This window comes from Chrysochloris asiatica, unplaced genomic scaffold (genome assembly GCF_000296735.1).
Source record: "Chrysochloris asiatica unplaced genomic scaffold, ChrAsi1.0 scaffold00061, whole genome shotgun sequence".
Lineage (NCBI taxonomy): Eukaryota > Metazoa > Chordata > Mammalia > Afrosoricida > Chrysochloridae > Chrysochloris > Chrysochloris asiatica.
Genome location: NW_006408579.1, coordinates 2,968,151 through 2,974,131, shown reverse-complemented (window position 1 = coordinate 2,974,131; position 5,981 = coordinate 2,968,151). Strand labels below are relative to the sequence as shown.

General features: G+C 38.2%; 1 pseudogene; it reads right to left on the bottom strand.

Moving 5' to 3' along the window:
- Positions 1 to 2,804, bottom strand: LOC102840462 (annotated as a pseudogene).
- Positions 2,805 to 5,981: the final 3,177 nt, after the last annotated feature.

The following is a 5,981-nucleotide window of genomic DNA, read 5'->3' as shown; positions in this document are numbered from 1 at the left end:
TCATATACTCTGAGTGATTTTTATCTTAGAAAACGAAAGTGGTCTCTTCACTCTTAACACATTTTGTGTCTTGGGTGGGTTGAGGACAGAAACACCATGATACTTTGAATTATTGTATTTTTCTCTTATTGATTGTTTTGTGCATGTTGTGGTGCTCTGAGGTAGGTCTGGTAAAGGTCCATGAGACAAGGCTTAAGACTTGCCAAGGTATATCCAATCTTGTGCTAATGACTCAGGCCAGCTTAGCCCTGTGTCTATGTATGTTCTGTGACTATATGAAAGGCTACTCCAGCACTCAATAATTGATGACGGATACTTTAGGTATGGGTCAGCGCCTATCAAACTCAACTCTCCCCAAAACATTGCAAACTTTCAACTTCGCAGTTTACAGGCTGCTCATGCAGCAAGTATTGGTTAAGAAACGGATTTACTATTGGTGCAGTTAAAAGCAAGGACTTTCAAAACTAGGTGCTCCATTCTCAAACTGGTTTCTTGATATAGGTGTCGTCTGTAATGTACACAAATTCTGCCACTTCTGGGGGATCTATTTCTTCAAACTTGCAGGCTAAGAGTATAGCAGCAGTACCCACAAGTTGAAGTTTTCATCTCAAAACAGACATCGATGAAAGGAACCTATCAATGTAGTTCACAGGCCAATACAGGGTTTCATTTTGTAGTTTATATTCTTCTCCTACTTCAACTAACCAGTGCACATGCATAGCCCTCATACTGGTTGTTTGTCTGGTTGTTTCTTCATGTAACCCACTTTAGACTTACACTGAACCTCCATTTCCCTAAGGTATGTATGAATGTCTTCATGGTAGTCTGGTACTTCATTAACACTTGCTGGTTTTTCATCTTCTGATACATCTGACATGTCCATAGTATGTGGGCACTCAAAACTACCATCCAGAGGATAAGCAAGAGATACCAGTGGTTTTCTTGGTGCAGGTAAAGCAACAGCTGAATTAAAAGCAAGGGCATTTTCACATTCTACTTTTTTAGATTCCACTGGTCCCTTTTGAGGCTTTTCTTCTGCTTCATCCACATGAATGGTGAATGCAGGCTGTTTACTGTTTGCTTTCCAGGGAGGAAGAGTGACTTGCTCATCATTTACAGGAATATCTTTCAGGGGAAGCAGCCTAAAATTTGAGGTGGGACTAAGGTATCCCTTGAGTTTGTCCTCTTTTATGGCTGTGGGTTTTTGTTTTGTTTTTCCCAAAGTTTTTAGTGTGAATTGAGTGAAGGCTAACAGAGCAGATCACTGGTTTTACATTACACACCCTACACTTTGTTTCATCTTAATGATTGCAATCCCCTCCATGTTGTTGTTGTTGTTAAGTGCTGTCAAGTCGGTTCTGCCCCATAGCGGCCCTGTACAGGGTTTCCTAGGCTGTAAATCTTTACTGGAGCAGAAAACCTCATCTTTCTCCCGCGGAGTGGCTGGTAGTTTCGTACTGCTGACCTTAAGGTTTGCAGCCCGATTTGTAACCACTATACTACCAGAGCTCCTTTGTGTTGCATCAAGTTATCCCACTTCCTCCATGGGGTTATTTCCATTCCACCCTCCTTCTCAACCCTTCTAATCTGTGTGCTTAGGTGAATGTTGCCCTTTTGATACTACATAATAGTCTCTCTTTATTCTGCTTGTTGTTGTTGTTAGGTGCCATTGAGTCAGTACCGACTCATAGTGACCTTATGCACAGCAAAATGAAACACTGCCTGATCCTGGGCCATCCTCACAATTGTTGCCATACTTGATCCCATTGATGCTGCCATTTTGCCAATCCATCTCATTGGGGTTCTTCCTCTTTTTCTCTGACACTCCACCAGTCCTTCTCCAGCAACTGGTCCCTCCTGACAATATGTCTGAAGTATGAGAGACGAAGTTTGGCCATCCTGGCCTCCAAGGAGCACTCTGGCTGATTACAAATCTTAACTAAATGCAGCAATTTGTACTTTCTTGGCTGTTGGGGGTTTTTTTGTTGTTGTTTAAGATCTTATCAACTTACCACCTTTATTTTCTTCAGTGATTTAGTTCTGGGAACAACCATTTAAAGCTATTTCTGTTCCTTAGGCTGTATGGCAGAATCTGGCCCCTTACAGTTACCACATAAAGCATTTTAAATTGAGCCACATTTGTGAAACTTGGTTAGTATAAAACGGGCATGGAGTGGAAAGAAAATCAGACTCGTGAGTCCAGGCATGATTCCTGAGGCGGGGGTCAGATATGCCGCCACTCTCCAACCATCTTACCAGTTCTAACACCAGCTATCCCTCCCACAGCACTCTACTGCTAGGTTCCCATATCATTGCAATGGCCACACAGTTCTCACTATTACAGGGTTTACTACAGAAGTTGACAGGTTACAATTCAGGATCAGAAGTGTTCTCCATACAGTTCTTTGGTCAGGACAGTTTCTTCCCAACCATGCCTGCAGGCAGGTCTCTCTCTGGCCCTCAGTCCCTTGGTCTGGCCTCTGCCTTTCTCGGCAGTGTTGTAAAGCTCTTTTAACACTAATACTAAAATGCTTAAAGGGCACACCACTCTGCCATAAGCCTCAACCCAAAGCACTCAACTCTAGCTCCAAGGACCAGTAAGCCTAACTGATAGGTGCCTTGAGGCATCTCTTTCCACAAGCAAGCTTCTGCCCAAAAGGCACTTAGCTTTACTTGCTCCTTGGGCCAGTAAACTCACTGTGCTGTTTTGTCCTCTGGCTGTTCTGTTGCTGATTCTCTGCAGTAACAGCTTTCTGTCCCTGGTCAAGGAGGTTCAATGTGCAGGAATCATGGGGTCCACTCATGGCTATTCTTCTATTGCTGAGATGACTCATTTTATACCCAGCAGGATGGCAAAATTGACCAGTCCCTTTATTAAATTTCCAAGCTTTTCCAATCACAATTAACCCTGTTAACAGTCAACTCACAACTGAATCATATAATCCTTTCAGCATCTTCCCCCACCAGACCCATCAGGAAAGTGTTATTTGGTGGGAGTTTACAAAGACTACGACTAAAATAACTAGATTAAATATTTAATCTAGATTAAAATTGAGTTGGACCACAAATTTTCAGATGAAAGTGTGATTGGCCCTGTTTAAGTCAAGTCAACTCTTCCTTCAATGAGTTGTAAATGGCAATTTCAGAGAAAAAGGAGTCACGAGTAACATTATAGAAACGGGAGTTGGCCAGCTCTTTCTTTTCAGTTCTTTGCTGATGTAAGAGGATCAAGAAATATCAAAGAGGAAAATCATTTTAGGGATCCAAGTAAGCTATAAACTTAAAATAAGAGGAAAGCAACAAAACAAGGTACCAGTTGTTCAAAACAAAGACCCATAGATACCAAGCAGAATACAAGGAACAGAAAGTGCCAAAGTGGAAGGGAACTGGCAGGGCACTAATTGAAATTAATATCAGCTCCAGTGTGAAAGTATGTCAGCTGGAAACAGTTCACACAGTCATCAGGGCACCCCCGCACAAGGTTGTTTGAGCTATGAGACCCTACCACTCCAACACCATTGTTGCCATCTGTGTCCTTATGGTTTTCTCCCATATAATTGGAACTCTATTTTAGCAGGTCTCTTTGAAGTGTACGGTTTCCAGTAAACAAGAGGTGGAGGTGAACTGTCAAGTTTTAACTCTTCCTATATTGGTAAGGTGGAAGGTCAGAGAAAAAGAGGAAGACCCCCAGCGAGATGGATTGGCCAAGTGGCAGCATCAATGGGCTTAAGCGTGGCAACAATAGTGAAGTTGGCCCAGGATTGGGCAGTGTTTTGTTCTGCTGTGCATCAGGTCACTATGAGTCGGCACCAAGTTGATGGCACCCAACAACAACAATGTATTCACCCAATATGCAACTTGATCCAACATGAGAAATTAATGGGCAAGGAGACATTATATTAATAGATAAGAGGTCCCTGATCCATTTAGAGAAAATTGTTCATGTCTGCTGATCCAGCAACTACAGTCAGGGTGGCTGGCAATGATCTTTACCAAGATGCAAACACAAGGACATGCTCTTGCATATGTCCTGTTAAACAACGAGTCTCTGATGATGCACAAAAGTGAGGGAACTTGAATAGGTCAACCATTGCAATGAATTCAATCAAGTTACTTTTAAACTTGATTAGCATTTTAAAACAATGTAACTTTAAAATATGTTTGGCATACATGTGGATGCAATCTAGCATATATTTTAATATAAATACTAGCATGAGTAATAATACAACAAATATCCAAAAATACTGGAAATGCTAATATTTATCTAACATGAAAGTTCATTTATATACCAACTGAGTTTTGTTTTTATTCTTTGTTGTGCAGAACACAGTGCTTGGTATTACTTTACATATGCTGAGATTGTAGACACATTAAGTGGATGCAAAATTCAATATTGTGTAAAATATGTTTCTGTTATACAATGAGTGCGCTTCTACATTTGTCTTCCAAGAAAGCAACAAAGGGCATTTATCAAAACATTGCATTTATATCACAATATTTACATATCATCTATCTATAAGGAAACTGAACAGTTCTCAAGGAGATACATGAATATTTAGATAGTAAAAATTCTATATATTTTATTATTTTCTATTTCCCTTCACACTTTCTCAGAAAAAAACTAATTGTTATTTATGACTCATTGAGAAGTTATGCTATTGTTAACCTCAATGATATATATAACTCCAAATAAGGGAGTTGAATAATTCCACAAAGAAGTAAAATGTATATTTTATAAATTTTGTATATGGTAATAGTTATATTTTTCTTTTCATTTCGGACTGATTAGATATGAACTCACATTCATTTCTATCTTGTCCACTACATAAGTACAAGCAAGTGGTACTATTATCACATGACTCATGGTATATGTGGTCCTGTCCATGCTCAAAGTGAACCAACACACATCTTTAGATTGCCTTTGCAATCACTCTTGCCCCTACTGGGAATCAGCAGTAGTCTGATGAACTGTGAAGACAGCATCAAAGGATGGAAAGTAAGTATGCAAATTTTTAAGTATTTGAAGACAGAAAAACACTTGTCAAGATCTGTGAGGGGCTTGCCAACAAACATCATATAAGAAACGAGTGAAATTATTTTCTGCTGCCTCAAGTACTGTTTCTTTTGACAAATCTCAGACCTGAAGAAAGAAAATCATATGTTCCAAATAAGTTTTTTTTTACTTACTAATTTTCAATGATAATTTTTTATATTAACATCCAATTTAAATATAAATTTTTATTTAGTAAAATTTACTTGTTTAATAAATTTTATTTCTTTTCAGTTATTCAAATTTATTTGCTATGGTAGAGCCAACTTTTAAAAGTGCCATCTTTTATATCCAGGTAAAATAAAACAGCAACTAAGTGAAGCACAAAAATGAATGCTTGCAGAAGATAAAATGAGAAGAATTTGTGAATCCCTGAAGACAATTTCAAAATTAACTTTCTTTTAAAAATGTAATGAATCAGAAGAGACTTTTGTTTAATATTTGAGTTTAATGGATCCGAATCATTGTACTAGTACCATTAGTCCTGAAATTACTAATAGCAATATGAATATAACAAAATTTGTTCCAAATTCTTAATTCTTTAATGGAGGGGAAAATGACAATATTGTAGTGTGAAACTGTTTTATAATCTAAAATCGCTACATCTGCAGGCCCCATAAATAACAGAAATATGAATTCTGTTTTGTGGAATAATTTTTCTTTTGTTTTTAAATATAGGATCAGAAGAGGAACAAGTTATTGTCAACAACACAGTGGACCAGTTGAAACTTTGTGTTAAAAATTTCTGGATAGTAGTAAACAAACAAGGCTCTGTAGCCAGAATGTATTTCTAGGGTGCAAAATTCATAGTGAAAATTCTAAGAGGGAGTGACTACTGTAATCTCTGTAAATTGGTTTTCTTCATTGTTTTGTTTGCTAACCAGTCCTAAATAATTTAATTTTCCAATTGTTAGTTGATGGATTTAGTGAT